The following is an 18,455-nucleotide window of genomic DNA, read 5'->3' on the forward strand; positions in this document are numbered from 1 at the left end:
AACTGCACATGAAAGGGTTTCCTACCACACACAGCCTCCAATATGAGATGTGGAGAAGACAGGAAACCCCTGAATAAAGTCATGTACTATTTTACAATGTTTCTTGAGCTTTTTTCCAACACCTAGAACTTGATACTTTATCAAAACATACCCACAGGATGAGAATAGTGAAATGGTACATGCAGAGGGATGGCTGGGTCACTGTAGCCCACTCCCAGGTAAGTAGTGACAGCCATTCCACATGGTAGAGGGAGAAGCAGGCTTGGAATCTGGCCTCCAGAGAAGAATGTGAAATAATTTCTCTCAACACTTTTGTTTAAAATGTTGATCCTAGGGCTTCACACCCCAGGAACTGAGATTCCGAGATACTGGACCCAGTATCTTCCTTTCATAATATGTTTTTCAGGTGATTTTGATGCAGGTAGTCTGTGGTGCCTGCTTTAAGGAACAACTGATCTAGTCCCACTTCATGGTGGCCTTACCTTGAGTCGCGAAGATGAGCAAAGGGGTGGGGACTTGGCCTAGGAGTTAGTATACTGTTTGGAATGCCTGTATCTCATATTAGCATATCTGGGTTCAAGTCCCAGCTTCAATCCTGATTCTAGCTTCTTGCCAGTGCAGAACCTGGGAGGCAGCAGGTGATGGCTCAAGTAGTTGGGTCCCTACCACCCACATGGGAGGCCTGTACTGAGTTTCCAGTGCCTAACTTTGGCCTACTATAGCCCCGGCTGTCACAGGCATTTGGGGAATGAACCTAAGATGGAAGAGCTCTCCCCTTCTCTCTGTGTAGGTTTCTGTCTCTGTCTCCTTCTCTCCACCCAGCCCCCTCCCACTTTTCAAAAACAAACAACAACAAAAGATGGGCAGAGTGTTGGCCAAGTTTCCCCCTAGGGAAACTTTATAGTCTCTCAAAAAGTAATAGGTGCCAGCAGCCTCCAATATCTAAATGCAGATAAATATATTCTGGGGAAGATGACCTATAAACCCACTCATCAACAAAAACGCCCTAGGTCAATCAGAAAAGAACTTTCTTGTAGGACCACATGGTAAGAAAAGGAGAGCAGCCATTAGGAAAGGAGAAAATCAGATTACCTCTGTTTGCAGATGGCATGACTTTGCAGAGAAAGAAACCTAAAGACTCCACCAAATAGCCAATTCACCAACTCATTAGTGAATTTAGTAAAGTTGCAAGATACAAAAATCAACCCATAAAGAACATCAGCATTCTTATATACCAAAACAAACTCACAGAGAATCTATAAGAGCAGTCTTATTCAGAAGATCTACACACATACCACACACACTCATAGTTTGGAACAAATTTAACTAAGGATATGAAACCTCTTCAACTAAAATTACTAAACCCTGTTCAATTAAAATTACTAAATACTATGAAAGAAATTGGACAAGGCACAAAAGCAACAGAGAGATTGCCCATGTTCATGGATTGGAAGCATCAATATTAAAATGCCATACTACTTAAAGTGATTTATAGATGCAATGCTTTACCCACCAAAATATCAATGACTTTCTTTGCAGGACTAGAAACCACAATCCTAAAATTCCTATGAAAGCATAAAAGACCCAAAATATCCAAAGCCATCTTGAACAAACAGAACAAAGCTAGGGGCCTCCCAATATAAGATTTCAAGACATTATCACAAAGCTATTGTAATCAAAAACAGTATGGTACTGGCATAAAGAAAAAGACATACAGACCAATGAAATAGAATAGAAATCCTAGAAACCAATGCACCCATCTGCAAGCAACTGACCTTTGACAAACATGTCAAAAACCTACAATGGACAAAGTACAACCTCTTCCATAAATGGTGATGGGCCAACTGGACAACGTGTATGCAGAATTTTGAAAGTTGACTCCCTACCTCCCACCCTATATAAAAATCAACTCAAAATGAGTCAAAGCTCTAAATATAAGAGCTGAAACCACAAAACTCCTGGAAGAACATATAAGGGAAGCCTTCAAGACAATGGCATAGGCAATGATTTTTTTGGTAAGACTCCAAAAACACAGAAAACAAAAGCAAAAATAAACATTATAAAATATCAAACTAAGAAGCTATTGCACAGCAAAGGAAATTATCCACAGTGAAGAAACAACATAAAAAATGAGAAAATATTTGTACACCATGCATCTGACAAAGGATTAACATCTAGAATACATAAGATTCAAAAAAACTCAAAGACAGAAAAATAATCCAGTTAGGAAAAAATTTGAATAAATACAAATAGCCAATTAGTACATCAAAACACCCAATATCATTACTCATCAGGGAAGCACAAATCAAAGTCACAATAAGGTGTCACCTCACTCTAGATAGAAAGGCTATTACATCTACATCTCATTAGCCACACGTGTGGGCAGCCTTCTACACATGGGCAGGGGAGGGCAGGCCTTCTTCCTTCTCACCTAGCACAGCCGACATGGTGTTCAGGAGCTTTGTGGAGGCTGGGCCTCCGGCCAGGAAGCTGGTTGAGGTTGTAGATGTCACTGATCACAACAGGGCTTTGGTTGATGGACCCTGCACCTGGGTAAGAAGACAGGCCACACCTTTCAAATGCCTGCCGCTGTCTTCATTCTCAAGTTTCCATACAATGCCCACTAAAAATATGTCCGAAAAGCCTGGGAGAAGGCAGACATCAATACAAAATGAGCAGCCACAAGATGGGCCAAGAAAATTGGAGCAAGGGGGCCGGCACTGTGGCATAGCAGGTAAAGCCACCGCCCACAGTGCCAGCATCCCATGTGGGTGCTGGTTCTAGTCCTGGATGCTCCAATTCCAATCCAACTCCCTGCTATGGCCTGGGATAGCAGGAGAAGATGACCAGAGTCCTTGGGCCCCTTCACCCACATGGGATACCCAGAAGAAGCTCCTGGCTCCTGGCTTCAGATCAGTGCAGCACTGGCCTTTGCAGCCAACTGGGGAATGAACCAGCAGATGGAAGACCTCTCTCTCTCTCTCTGCCTCTCCTTCTCTCTGTTTAACTCTGCCTTTCAAATAAATAAATAAATATTAAAAAAAAAGAAAGAAAGAAAATTGGAGCCAGAGAAAGGAAAGCTAAGATGGCGATTCTGACTGTTTTAAAGTCAGGAAGGCAAAGAAAGTGAGAAACAGAATAATCAAGGATGAAATTAAGAAACTTCAGAGGGAAGCTCTGCTCGAAGTTTCTCCCAGAAAAGCATTTGTTGCTAGGGGTGTTGTGGCTGCTGCGGCTACCGTTGCAGTGGTTGCTAAGGTTCCAGTGAAAAAGGTGACCACTGTGCCCAGAAAGCCACAGGCCAGCAGGCAGCGCCTCCTCCCAAAGCTCAGAAGGGCCAGAAAGCACCTGCTCCAAAGGCATCTGACGAGAAAGCAGGAGAGGCTGTAGGAACGTGATGAAGGATCTTTCCAACCAAAAAAAAAGGGCTGTTAACAAGACAGTAACAACTGCCAGTGAGATGTGGGGAAAAGGCTACCCTTACCCACTGTTGGCATCAACGCAAATTAGTTCAGCCCTTATGGAAAAGAGTAGGGAATTACAAATAAATAAATAAATAAATAAATAAAAACTAAGCATCGATCTATAATGTGAAACAAGGATTCCACTTCTGAGTATGTATCTGAAGGAACTTAAATCAGCATGTGAAAGAGACACTTATACTCCCATATCCATTGCAGCACAATTCACAATAGCCAAGATACAGAATCAACCAAGACATCCCCTGATGGATGAACGTATAAAGAAAATGTGATATATATATATATATATATATATACACAATGGAATATTATTCAGCCATAAAAAATAATGAAATCTTGTCATTTACAGAAAAATGGATGAAACTGGAGATTATTGTATTAAATGAAATTAGCCAGGCTCAGAAAGATGAATAACATATGTTCTTTGTGTATGTTAAAATGATTATTAGAGGTTGGGAAGGGGGTGGAGAGAGGAGGTAGGAGGAGGTTGAATAAGAGTACCAAAACACACTCAGAAGTATCAAGGTCTAGTGTTTCCCCTCACAGTGGGAAGACCAGGGTTCACAATAATGTATTACACACTGTATGAAGAAGTGAAACAGAGGAACTTGGTAGACTCCAGACACACAAGGTAATGAATTGGAAAGGCTAGTTACCTGATCTGATTGGTTCTCCCTGCACATATGTTTTGAAATATTGCACTATAGCCCATAAAAAATGTACAAGTGTTATGCATTAATCAAAAATTTTTTTAAATAAAATAAGGGGAAAAAAGAAAGACAAGAGGAGTAGCATCATATGAACCACAGACCCTGCCCACTAAAATTCCTGTTACATGAAGTAACATCCTTCTACATAAAGCCTGTGTCCCTTGGAGATAAAATTCCTGGAAAACAGAGCTTTTATTGCTTTGTTTTAGAAAGAGTTCAGGGCGAGTCTCTCCATTATAAAATATGAGCAAGTTAAGAGCTTAGTATATTCCAAAGCATCATAAAATCTAACATTATTACTGGCTTGATTCCAATGGTGAGCTTTTAAGAGGAGCAAAATAATAAGGCTTGTTTCTGTGAGTGCTCTGACAGAGAGAAGGGGCTTCACAGTTGAGGGGCGTTCCCCCAGAAACCTGGGAGGAGTGCATCCTTGGAGGTCCAAGTCCCAGACACAAGAACACACTCAGCGTTCAGGAACAGCCCCTCTCTGGGGGAGTTCAGTGTCTCTCCAGGTGTGTGAGTGAAGGAAACCAAACATAGACTAAGGAGGAACTGGCAAGCTTAGCTCCCAACCAGACTTAATCCAATGAAGTGAAATGCAAGCTACACAATGCAGTCAAGCAAAGGAACCAGGAAGATAATGCAGGGCCCTCCTCTCCACCGGAATGCAGCAGGCTCAACCCTCTGTGGCAACCTGATGCCCCATGGCCTTCCCAACCAGGATGCTTTTCTATTCTGTCCTACTGGTGTCTGTTGAGTGCCTACTGTATGCTAGGGAGTGGGGGTTCACAGTGTGTATACCTGTCATTCCAGAGCACTGTCCAGTTTCACTTGACATAAGAAGACACCTGTGAAGTTCCCTGTGGAATTTTAAACAACAAAGGATCAGAAACTCAAATTGTAAGATCTGAAAGCACAAGCTACTTATCTGCGGATTATATCCCAAAGGTTTCTTTTTAAATTTATTTCAGAGATCAGAACACATTTTTACTATGGTGAAGTGTTAGGCATGGCCATCAGGTATTCAGTCTAAACCTAATGAATCTACATAAGTGAAATCATAATTACATGGGCAATGAAAACAGGGGCACATTTATGCTACATTAATATAATTAAAAGTAAAATGCTTAAAATAGTTAGCTTCAGTAATGCTATCCTATAAATAATATTTAACTGAAATTTGATGAAAATTAGAATTTTAAAATTTTGTAGAAAGTATGAGGAGGCCGGCGCCGCAGCTCAATAGTCTAATCCACCACCTACGGCGCCGGCACCCCGGGTTCTAGTCCCAGTCGGGGCGCCGGATTCTGTCCCAGTTGCTCCTCTTCCAGTCCAGCTCTCTGCTGTGGCCCAGGAGTGCAGTGGAGGGTGGCCCAAATCCTTGGGCCCTGCACCTGCATGGGAGACCAGGAGAAGCACCTGGCTTCATCGAATCAGCGCGGTGCGCCAGCCACAGCAGCCATTGAGGGGTGAACCAACGGAAAAGGAAGACCTTTCTCTCTGTCTCTCTCTCACTGTCCACTCTGCCTGTAAAAAAAAAAAAAAAAAGTTTGAGGAAATATTTAGAGAACTTCAGATTCTTAGCTCACATTTTAAAAAATTTTTCTGTTTATAAAAACAGTATGTTTTCTTTGAAAATTTTGAAAAGTATATTAAAAATAAAATTGCCTAAAAGGAACACAATTTGGGAATTTGGATAGCAGCACTAACCAATTTTCATATCACTGTAAACCACACATACCCATATAACCCCCAAAATACACACAGATTCTTTCACAATATGGATAGCAGCACTAACCAACTTTCATATCACACATATCCATATAAACCTCAAAATATACAGAGAGATTCTTTTACTATTGATAAAAGGCTTTTAACATAGCTCAGATTTTTGGAGTGCACAGAAGAGATCTAAATTATCTGTCCAGATTAACTAGGTGATTTCTAAATAGGCACTCTATCCAATATCATTCACCTCCCATAAAGAATAAGGTCAATTCAAAGGCTGATTTTTTTTTTTACTTTATGAATTGTTGGGGCTATTGTTTACTTCTTCACTTCCCTCTGAATTAATTAAATTTCACTACAATTTACTTATGATTGATTTCCAGATTTAGATTCAGAATCATATACACTACAGCTAATAATTATAAATGCAAATAATCCTTAAGCAGCCATAGTTTCTTACAAACAGTTATTTTTTCAGAAAATTTGAGTAATGCATCCAGTAGGAAAGACATTGCCTTGGGACACTAAATGACAGATAAAATAAATACCAACTAATTACTAAAGAATCCAGCCTGAAATCATTTCCAATTGTGTCAAAGGCCACAGGTGGAGCTTTTGTTTAGTCTGTGTTTCATAGAGGAGTACCTGGGTTCAATTCTCATCTCTGGCTGCCTCCTAATGCACACTGTGGTAGGGGGCATTGATAACTTAATTGGGTTCCTGCCATCCACGTGGGAGACCAACTGAGTTCCATGCTCCTGTCAGTCTAGCCCAGCCCCAGCCATGTGAGCAGATGAAATTTCTCTCTCAACTCTCTCCCAAATAAATAAGAAAATAATTTTTAAATCAAAGGGTATTAGTTAGTCTTTCCTCATATGTAATTAATATTAGGTCTCAACTACACTGGATTAAATACTGGACACCCAGATAACTGATAAAACATTATTTTGGTGTATGACTATGAGGTTGTTTCTGGAAGAAGTTAGCGTGAAGCAGGACACTCTTGCCAATGTAGGCAAGCGCTGTCCAGCTTGTTGAGGCCTGGAAACAAGAAAAGGGCACGGGAAAGGTGGATCTACTGTGTCTTCTAGAGCTGAACATCCACCTTCTTCTGTGCCCAGACATCCTAACTGCAGGTTCTCGGGACTCCAGACTGAGGGACTTGCCCCAGCAGCCGCCAGCTTCTCAGGTCCTGTCCTTGGGCTTGGATTGGGAGTTACCACCACCTGCTCTCCTGCTGCTCAGCCTTGGAGCTCAGCCTGAAGTCCAACACCAGCGTCCCTGTCTCTCCGGCTTTCAGCTGGCACATAAGGGGACTTGTCATCCTCTGTAACTGCCTGAGCCAATTCCCAGTGTCAATCCCCTTCCATACATTAATATATCCTATTGGTTCTAGCCTCTGGAAAACCCTAACACTTTCTAAAAGGCAATGCTTGCTTTGAATAAACTCCAAACAGGACAGGTTTCTCCACTATGATGGTCTCCATCAGGTCCTTGTGGTTGTTATACCTAAGACATGAAATCACATGAGTGAATTCTAGGTGGGAATGGTACTCAGGAACTAGCGCACTTGTCCACAGGGTGTAACTGATTCACACATGTGCTCCTGTGCCTCTCAGAAAGGAGAACACAGGAAATTTCTTTTGCTGTACAGATGAATTTTTGGACCATTGTTTATAAGCATGCATCAATTCTGTCAAGAAATGTTACAGCTGGTGTGCTACAGTTGTGCTTTCTGAAAACTGTGAATGAGAGAATAGATTATCCTGCCCACCGATTCTGTCTGTATGCCTTTTCTAAATATATCAAAATAGAGAAGCTATTTTAATTCTCCATGTGCCTTAAGCAATATAAAACATCAAGCTTTACTCAGGCATGATTTGAAGCAAGCTATTGAAAAGTCACGTCCTACAATTTACTTCTCAGCTTCTATCTATAATTGGATTGATAAATAATCAAAATATGTACTCAATCAAATCCATTTTGAAAATCATTTGACTTAATATGAAAAATAAAATGGTCATTTGGCATTGCAAGGTAGAAATTAACTGAATAAAAGCCTTGTTTTAAAAGACTAAGCACTTTTACTGACAAAGCACTAAGTATGTACATTCACAGTTAGTTCGGCTGACACCATCTATCCACAAACCATCACCCAAAGCTATCCATCTCCATTCATGAGGGGCATCTGAAAATCACCTGTTAGCAATACCAAGGTGCCTCCCTGGACAAGGACGACTGCTGGTACGGTAACAGATACAGATAACTAGGAGGATTGTGTTCTATAGCGCAGCAGGGTGAGTATAATGAACAAAAACTCAATGTATACTTCAAAATAGTGGGAAGAGAGAATTATCCTAATTTACATCCATGTGTTAAGATTATCATACTGTTTGCCATGAATGTGTACAACTATATGTATCAATTAAAAATGAGAAAACACTTTGACTTTGCGATTTCATGGCCCTGGGAGTTCTCAAGACAGCATTATAATACTCCCGATGGATCTAACAGACTGTTGCGCAGTGGAAGCAGTGTTGAGGATTCACAGCTATCATGAGATTTCTGGGTTGGACTCTTGGAATTTCTTAAGCCTCAGAATTCTAAGTTTCTAATAAAAATGCATGGTAAGTAGAATCTGGAGGATTCTCTGAACTCTGAATTCCCCAATTGGTTTTAATCTTTATAGACAAACTCCTCTAATCTTCAATCCAGCATCTTTCTATGAAATGTCAGTATTTTGGTTAGTTATTATTCCCCAGTGAAAAATGTTATCATTTTAGGAGAAATAATTCTGTATTATAATTGTGATATTTTATATGTATTTAGCATTTATAGAAATCCTCTCAGGAATCCCCAAAATATGTCAGTGAACAAAAGTCTGTAAATATACAGCCATAGTATTAAGTACCTGATTAGCAACACAGAAAAATCACAAATTTTTATAGAAAATACTTCTTAAGAGATATTTCTGTTTTTTTTTTAATTTTTTAAAGACATCTCTATTTATGTAAAAGGCAGACACACACACAAAAGGAGGGGGGGAGAGAGAGAGAGAGAGAGAGAGAGAGAGGAAAGAGAGATCTTCCACTATCCAGTTCACTCCCCAGATGCCCACAACAGCCAGGTTGGATCAAGCTGAAGCCAGGAGGCCAGAACTCCATCCGGGTCTCCTACATGGGTGGCAGGAATCCAGGCACCTGAGCCATTATCTGCTGCCTCCCTTGGTGGACATCAGCAGGAAGCTGATCAGAAATGTAGGTGGGACTTGATCCTAGGTACTCTGACATGCATATTGGCATCCCAAGTGTGGCTTAACCCACTGCACCACAGTGCCTATTCCCATTTATTAAATTTTATTTATGCATTTAAGTATTTATTTGAGAGAGAGAGAGGAAAATCTTCCATCTGCTGATTCACTACCAAAATGCTGACAGTAGCCAAGGCTAAGGCCAAGCCAAAGCCAAGAGCCTAGAACTCAACTGGGGTCTCCCATGTGGGTGACAGGGATCCAAGTACTTTAGCCATCACCTGCTGCCTCCTGGGGTCTGCATTAGCAGGAAGCTGGAACTGGAAACAGAGTTGGTACTTGAACCTCGGCACCCCAGTATGGGATGCAGCTATCCCAAGAAGCATTTAACTCCTGTGCCAAAAGCCTGCCCCAGGTTTTATCTATTGATATTAACATCCTTGATGGAAAATCTCTGGTTTTTAAGGTGGTGGTAGTAGAAATAACACTAACCTTTGATGAGAACTTTCCATGGCCCAGGTATTTTGTTAAGTACTGGGCAACATTTTCTCACTGAAACCTCACATCTATCCTATGAAATAGAAACTAATTTTACCCTGATTTCACCAAAAGATGGTGGCATCTAGAAAGAGTAAATCTTTACCAAATATACGTAGCAGGAAGCTGCATAAGGAGGAGTTACAGTGGTCTCCATGGCAAAGTGCTGCTGGCTTGGACTAGATCATGAGAGTGGGAATCAAAGGGAGGGGACTGGAGATGCACCTGACAAACAGCGATCACAGCCACTGGACTGAGTGTGACAGAAGAAGGAGCAGAAACCACAGGTTCTGGCTTGAGTGCAGGCGTTCATTTCCATGAGGGAGACTGAGAGAGAAATAAGTTGATGTGTGTTACCAGAAAGAGAAGAAAACATTTTGTAGTCACGCTACATATATCATTTTATATATATATATATATATATAAAACTATACACACTCTCTCACACACATAAATAGATATATATTTTTAAAACATGATCTCAGGGAAGACTATTCATTCACCTTCTGTCTTTATACTGTCCCACCATGGGAAACCCTGAACCAGGACTCTGAAGTGCCTGTTTGTTTTTTTTTTTTTTGCTAATGTATCAGTTCATTAAAGTAGGGCACATGTTCCCGAAGGGAAATCTAACATGAAACCACCATTCAGTGGCCATCCCTCCTGCATGGTTTATAGGAACCTTAGCAACAGCATCGTCCAGAAGTGACTATTCTTTGTCTGCTCTCCCTTGCAGCACATTCCTCACTTCAAATCCAACTACCCCTCTTTAGCCCAAAAGTATCTTACTACTGAACAGGTGCCCTGTCTTCAATGCTATTTGCAATTCCAAAGGCATGCTCCTGTCACTGTTTTAACATGTATCCAGAAATGTCCATTCTGTGCCATTATAATCTATGCCACTTTGTTATATTTCTTTTGAATTTTAGGAAACAATAGGTATTAATAAATACTGGGGCCAGAACTGTGGTGTAGTGGGTGAAGTTGCTTCCTGCAGTGCTGGTATCCCATATGGGCGCTGGTTCAAGTCCTGGCTGCTCCACTTGTGATCCAGCTCTTTTCTGTGTCCTGGGAAAGCAGTAGAAGATGGCCCAAGTCCTTGGGCTCCTGCACCCATGTGAGAGAACTGGAAGAAGCTCCTGGTTCCTGACTTTGGATCAGCGCAGCTCTGGCCATCGCAGCCATCTTGGGAGTGAACCAGCAGAGGGAAGACTTTCTCTCTCTCTTTCTCCCCCTGCCACCCCGCGCCTCTTCTTCTCTATAATTCTGCTTTTAAATAAATAAATCTTTTTAAGGAGAGAGAGAGAGACAGAATAAGTAATGACAATCAAAGAATAAAAGTGTGAAATTGACCAACACAGCATCTGAAAAGCATGACAAACTGGACCCATGGAAACATGATGCCTAGGTGACTGGGGGTTAAGGCTTCAACATAGGAATTTAGGGAGAACACAAATCATCCCATATGTTCCAGTATGCACCTTACATGCTGATTTCATCAAAATAGTATCCTACATCTAATGCTCATTCTGCTTATTAATAAGCCACTAACGTTCACATTGAAAACTCTTTTATATTTACTACGCCGATTTACGAAGTTTCACCCACTTGTTTTCATCAGGGGCTTCGCCATCAGTCAGGTGCAACGGCATCTGATTGACAGAGTCTAGTATCAAGGGAGGCTAATGAAGTAAGTTTCTGACCTTTCTGCTGGAGCGGGGAACTCACACAGTCAGGTTGTATCTCTTTATCTATTCCAGCACAGATGATGTGATATTCAGTGTCTGCCAGCTTCAACTCTAGGGGCAACCTATTGCCTTGACAGAGAATGTACACCTGACAGTACCCAGGAGACTACAACAAACGGTCCAGTTACCATCAGTTGAATAGTGTCATGGGAACAACAGTATTGTGTGGAGTTTGCCCACATTTCATTACTTCAGTGGCTCACTGTCTCCTGGAGATTCTTCAAGGAACCTCACAGATAACCACTCAGCATTCATTTCTTTGCAGCCAAGCCATTAGATATCAATCCTTGGATTTTCACAAAGTATACAAAAGATACACTATAGTACAGTGAAATCCTCGCTCACACAAGCAGTGTATCACATGTTGACCAGCTGACCTATATTTAGACATATCAGCACCAAAAGTAGGGAGAATTAGAGAATCAGCTTGTGTTAAAATCAGAAGGCATTATGGCAGACTGTCGCTCCCCCTCTTCGTGGAGGAACGACACTAAACCTTGCCTAGGCTTCATATCCGAGTCACGGCACCATTATGTCGCTCCCCGTCTTCGTGGAGGAGCAACACAGGACCCTGCGCTGTTCTTTCGTCTGCTCGGCCCTCCCCGGGTTTGCTGCTGGTTCTTCCCGGGTTGGCTGCTGGTCCTTCCACCTCCGTGGAAGGGCGGTTCCCCCTGCCACCTTCCCCACTTCTGCGGGGGAGTGGCACACTGCCGGCCGGCTCTCTCGGGGGCTGCACAGGTGTTCCCCTTAGATGTTCCTGGTGCATGCCGTCTCTTTCCTCCTTTATAGTCCTCCTCCGCCAATCCTAACTCGGCTGCCCACACGCCGAGTACGCTGCTCTCCTCCAATCAGGAGCAGCTCCTGCAGCTTGTCAAGTTGGTGAGAGGCAGCTGGGTAGAAGCTGTTGCCTCCTCTCCCAGCGCCATATTGTGGGAGAGCAGATGCATAGAATAAGTCTTAATTCCAGTAACTCAGTCCAGTCCGGGTTGCTCCCCACAGCAGACATCTGATACAGGTGGAGAAACAGAGACCCAAAGAAGAAAGATGGTGGGATCATCGCATCTGATTTCATTTCTACCCACAAAAGGATGTGTTTAAGTAGCCTCCATCCCTCACTCTGTGATAACAGTCCTCACCTAAAGATTATTTTTATTTAGGTTGAATCCCTAAACCTGCCCATGTTAGCCTGAAAGGTGAATACAATAGATATTCCTATTCGGGGAGATGTAATTTAAGAGAGAACAGTGTTCTATTTCTGTTTGGACCAATACTGCAGGGTGGTGGGCAGAGGTACCTGAAAAATGAGCACTGCTGGGTCTCTATCAGAGACCCCCAGAGCCACGGTGTGCCCCTGAGCTACCTTTCACCTAGGCATCAATGCCCCGGCCCCAGCAAGCAGTCACAACAGAGAGGCTGCGGCCGCTTGCTCCATCCCATCTCTGTGCCAGAGAGCAATTCAGCCAGGTTTTAGGTCAGAATCTTCCTAGGTGGTGGAGGAAGACTCAGGGAAACTGAGAAGGACCAGACCCCCCCCTCCCCAAACCCTGCCCCACATCTTCCCTACTCAGGCCAGGCCAGTCAAAGGGAGCTCTGCTATGGGGGAGGGGGGAGGTTAAAGGTACACAATGACTATTTTCTTTTATGTTTTTGGGTGTGGGTGTCATTTGGGATAATTCTCTCCTCTATGTTTGACATTCAGCGATATCTGTGGTTGCAGTTCTGTTTTTTCTTCTGAATTTTTGTATGTGTTTTAAAACCCAAATTGTTCAAAGAAATGCATATTGTTCCTGGAAGTCAACATGGCATTATCTTCTAAATTAAATGTATTTTTACAGAGAATTAAATCTCCTGTAAACATAAAAGCTAAAAACTGTTTCCTAAGTCCCCTTGCTTCAGAATTTAAAGTATTTTGTGGTGATTTGGTTGGGTTTTTTCGGGGGGAGCAGAGGGTGGAAGGGATGGAGGAAGGGAGAGCTACCATACTTCAGTAGATCAAGAAAAAATTATTTAACTATTTACACATTGTGGGGAGCAACTCGGACTAGACTAAGTTACTGGAATTAAGACTTATTCTCTGCATCTGCTCTCCCACAATATGGCGCTGGGAGAGGAGGAAACAGCTTCTACACAGCTGCCTCCAGTTCGACCAGTAACCTGCAGGAGCTGATCCTGCTCCTGATTGGAGGAGAGCAGTGTACTCGGCGTGTGGGTAGCAGAGTTGGGATTGGTGGAAGAGGACTATAAAGGAGAGAGACAACAAGCACGAGGAACATCTAAGGGGAACACCTGAGGAACATCTGAGCAGCCCCCGAGAGAGCCGGCCAGCGGTGTGCCACTCCCCCGCGGAAGTGGGGAAAGTGGCCAGGGGGAACCGCCCTTCCACGGAGGTGGAAGGACGGCAGCCAACACAGGAAGAACCAGCAGCAAACCCGGGGAGGGCCGAGCAGACAAAAGAACAACGCAGGGTCCTGTGTCGTTCCTCCACGAAGAGGGGGAGCGACAACACATCACACTATACTACCTGATCCTTCAAGGCTTCCTCACGTTGATAAAGTTCATCCTGATTATGCTTCCATTCATGCAACCACTCCTTCATTCACGAAAGTTGACTGCAAACCCCTTAAGTTCAAAGCACTATGCTAAGAGAAATGTATAGGAGAGAAGCTTGGAGCATTTAAGAACGGGATGTTGGCACACATATACATTGAAGGCACATTATTTAAGCTTCTGAAATCTTGGACTAATTAAAGTGCAGGAAAAGTGGCATCGATGTAGCTGGCAAAACTGCAAACAAGGGAGATCTCAAGCAGTAAATTCATTCGCCAGTAAACCCCAATTCATTAAGTCTATCCAAAGGAAAAGCTAATTACTAGCTTTAGTTAATTGCTTTCCTGGCTCTGCAACCTTAATACAGAAGGCAAGAGGAGGCAAGAAGGGATTGAAGAAAAGATCCTTCCAAAATGTACTCCGGACAATCAAAATCACAGCTGCTCCTCCCTGGCTGTGGAGTTGGACAGATTCTCTTACCCGGGTCCTGCGAGGGCTTAGGAGAAACAAGAGGGGTGACTGTGAGAGTGGCGCATTACTTGGTCTTTGGCCTGTGCCCGAAGGCCCAACACTTTTTGAGTGGGGTCTTTCAAGACTCAGCTCAGACACCTTTGCAAGGAAGCGTTTGGACCCTCCTTGTCCCCATCTCCACACACAGCCAGGCCCACAGGGCCCTGATGCACATCCCCACATGTCTGTGCTTGCCCTTCACAGGGCATCCCGTAGCATCAGCATTCCTCCAGGCCTTTGGGTGCTTAGCACATAGTAGGCACTCAATAAATGATTTCTGGAAAGCTATGGTACATAGTTCACGAAATTTCTAGAATGTAAATTTAAGGGAAAATATAAAGGAAAATGGGCATTGCGTACATTTAAATAATACAAATATATAAAGGAAAGTTTACATATTAAAAAAAAAATTGGCAGATAGCAGAGGAGAAGCGATGGCTTATCCCACAAAGTATATGCAATCCACCACATCTTCCAAATTGCTAGAATAGAGGTAATTAGCCTAAAGGTAACTCTCAACTCCAATCGCTGAAGGTGTGGGGTCCACTTATTTTTAATAGAGGGAGCATTTCAGAACAGGATGTTGACACACGTATTCACTGAGGGAACCATAATTTGAGCTACTGAAACCTGAGACTAATTAAAGCTCTAGCTGTTGGAGCTCACCCTTCAAATTTTGCAAGATTATTACATTTAGAGAATGTGTGAGGTTACAGTCAAATAAAATTTGGACAAGTTAATCTGAAATATTAATTGGTGCACCTAATTATTACGCTGTTACACAGCAATTAGATATCTGCAGTAAAACAACTCATGTAGAGTATTGTAATAATTAGCACAGGTAAATTATACTTTCCTTTTGCCCCTCTGGCTTCACTTCCTCTCCGATACGTGGAGAAGTGTCTGTGTCTACAGTATCCTTGACGCCGTGTCTTTCTCAGTGCCCATGACACACACACCGTGAGCACACGCAGCAAAAGAAGGAAAGCCTGTGCAGCCTGGCCCAGGCTCCCTCTTCACACTCCTGACTCTGCAATGGCCCCAGGAGTAAGTGCACCCTCCACCCCCAGCATGCTCGCTCCCTAGCTCTCTCTCTCTCCTCTAGAGGAAGACTCAAGCTATGTCAGTCTGAAATGCAAAGAATTTAAGTAGCCTTACTTCAGGCAAATAATAGAAAATTACAAATTAAAATTATATAAAATGAATGTTTGTTTAAAATGAGAAAAGTCTCACCAAACTAAAAAAAAAAGAAATAAAATAACAAATACCAGAATATTCAGAAAAACAAATAACAAATTACTGGTATCATATGCTTCTGTAACACTTCGCCACAGACTTCCTTCTGGCTGTACACATTTCAAAGTTTTTCTCATCCAGTGTCGCCCACTGGAAGCCAATGCAGCCTATCACAGCAGTCCCCCAACCCAGCTTCAGGCTGGAACATCCAGTGGGCAACAGGAAGACTCCTGGGAGCCCCTCCACTGAAAGGATGGCTACACATTAGGTCGCTGCGCGTAGAAGTGGCTGCAGGCCACAGAGATCTATATTTCTGCTATGTCCCTTACATCAGATTTTAAAAAAGAAAGAAAAAAAAAAAAAAAAAACCTGTAGTCTCTCTAACTCTCCAATATTAGTAGTACGAACAAAGGCAAATTAAAATAGAAAGTTCAGTGAACTTGCCCAATTCTGGCTAACATATCTTACTTTGGCAAATGTTACTAAACACATGACCACACAAGTACATCATGAGGGCCCCTCCATGGCCTTGGAAGGGGCCCTGAAACTCAAGTTGGGGATCAGCTCATTGGCAAATCCACCTCCACCTCCTCTACATCCTTCCATGGAATGCAACATGACCTGGGTGCACCAGAGCCATGAAACTCCAGGCAGCAAGCACCATACTGTAGGGAAGGATGGAGGACAAACTGGAAAGGAAAGCAGGAAGAGGAAAGTCAGACAGAGGCCCTTTGTCTTCAAGGAGGGTTGAGGGGAGTGGCTAGGGTTCTAAGGTGTGACTTTGAACTCAAGCAAGTGAACTCCAGGACACCGGGCAACAATGAACTCAGTGCTCCGCACATGTTACTGAGTTCCATCCTCACCACCACACCACGGAGGAGAGGAGGAGGGCAACAGAGAGGGGAAAGAGAGAAGGACGAGGAGAAAAAGCAGCAGCAGCAGGAGGAGGAAGAATGAGAAAAGGGAGAAAAAGATTATCAAACTAAAGAGGAAAAGCGAACAGGGGCAGAAAGAGAAACGATTTTCTCGGTGTAGCCTCTTCACTGGGAGGCAGCAGTGTTTCTCTTCTGTGTCACAGTAAAATCAAAAGCCTTTTTTCAGACTGTTCACTCATCCTCTTAAATTAGAAAGAATGACCATTCTTTTGGCTTGGTTCTGCACAGTGCAAGTTGTCATGATCTCACTTTGAAAAAAGGGAAAAGGAGAAAAACATCCTCCCAAGAGACTGATATCACTTTAAACAAATGCCCAGTACCGCAGCCACTGGGTGACCGGCCATGTGCTCCAGCAGCATGTGAGTCTTGCAGGCAGACTTAAACTGGATGCCAATCTCCATGTCATCTTCCATCTTCAAATTTCTTCAGGCAATCCCAACACTCCCCAACAAGAGCGGGGTATTCCTTTACATTTGCTTGTACTACTCTTTTGACAAACTCTTATAATTCTCTTCCCTGGAAAAAAGGAAAACAGTAACAGAAAAGCTTGGAAATATCACTTAATCTGGGCCGCATGTGTGAAATCTATTCAGAAAATTTCAAAAACTCTAATTCTCAAACCAGCGGCTTGTTGAGCCTCCAGAAAGTTCAATTATTTAGGAGGAATGTGTTTAGTCAACATTAGAAGTAAATTCACTCATGGAAACTCTGGAAACCCCACTGTTGCACAGCTTTGCAGACTCATAGACTTCCTGATAGTCAGGGGCCTCTGGCGGTCACTCCGTGAATCCCCCAGCCACTGCGTGAGACCACACCTGGCCCAGGATTCCAGAGGAAACACCTAGTCCATACTGTTGGTGAAGACATCCAGGACACATTTCATAACCAACATCGGTACATTCCACCACACTATCGTCCTCACTTTTCGGAAGCCCTTCATTATTTCCAAAGATACGTCTATTGCTCCACAGCCTTTACAAAAATAATGAGATCAACATCTTCACAACTTCAACAGGAAAAATAGGCATAGCATTAAGTCACGTTCTTTTCATCTCCAAACTAACTTGTCCATACTTTTCAGTCCTTTAACCATCTGTGTGGCTCCCTCAGCTGTGGGCAGAATATCTAAACATCTCGTTCTACAAAAGAATTGGTTAGTGTTAGGTTGAAAGAAGTGTCATTGCACAATGCCTAGAAAACTTGTGTGGCCAAACCGCCTCCAGTTCCCTAAAACATGTTCAAAAATTAAAAGATGCTCTATCAAAGTCCAAGGCTGGGTAAATCTGAAATGATAGCACACGTCTAAGGCAACTGATGATACCAACCCCAAGCCAGCACACAGCACTAGCCCTAGGAGGTAAACTCAGAAGACAGTCAGGGAACCAGGAGACCTGGGCCTCCAAGGGGAGACACAGGCATGGGACAGCAGGTTGGCCTTTGGTTCACAAGCTGTGTTCACTCTCCACTGCCTCTGTCTTTCCTTCCTCTCTTTTCACTTCAACTCCTCACTTTACCACCTCTTCTTATCTATCCTTATCTTGGGATAGATATCTTGGGATATCCTGCTCTTAACTGGAAAACTAGTCAAAATCTCTGCTTCTTTTAATACTGAAACATCTTCAGAACCATAAGAAATGGATCTCCGGCTGAAATGTCCATGAGAGTATTTCAGGCATGGAAAGCTAAGACACTCTGGGGGAAAAAAAAAACTAAATGAAAGATCTCCACGAGTGAGATCCCAGTGGAAAGAATGGGTCATCAAAGAAGGAGGT

The 18,455-nt window shown here is 42.9% G+C and overlaps 1 pseudogene; it reads left to right on the forward strand.

Annotated features, from left to right (window-relative positions):
• The first annotated feature begins 2,445 nt into the window (after positions 1-2,445).
• LOC149123079 (large ribosomal subunit protein eL14-like) lies at positions 2,446-3,398 on the forward strand (annotated as a pseudogene).
• Positions 3,399-18,455: the final 15,057 nt, after the last annotated feature.

This window comes from Oryctolagus cuniculus, chromosome 12 (assembly GCF_051225735.1).
Source record: "Oryctolagus cuniculus isolate XC-2025 breed Fujian yellow rabbit chromosome 12, ASM5122573v1, whole genome shotgun sequence".
Classification (NCBI taxonomy): Eukaryota; Metazoa; Chordata; class Mammalia; order Lagomorpha; family Leporidae; genus Oryctolagus; species Oryctolagus cuniculus.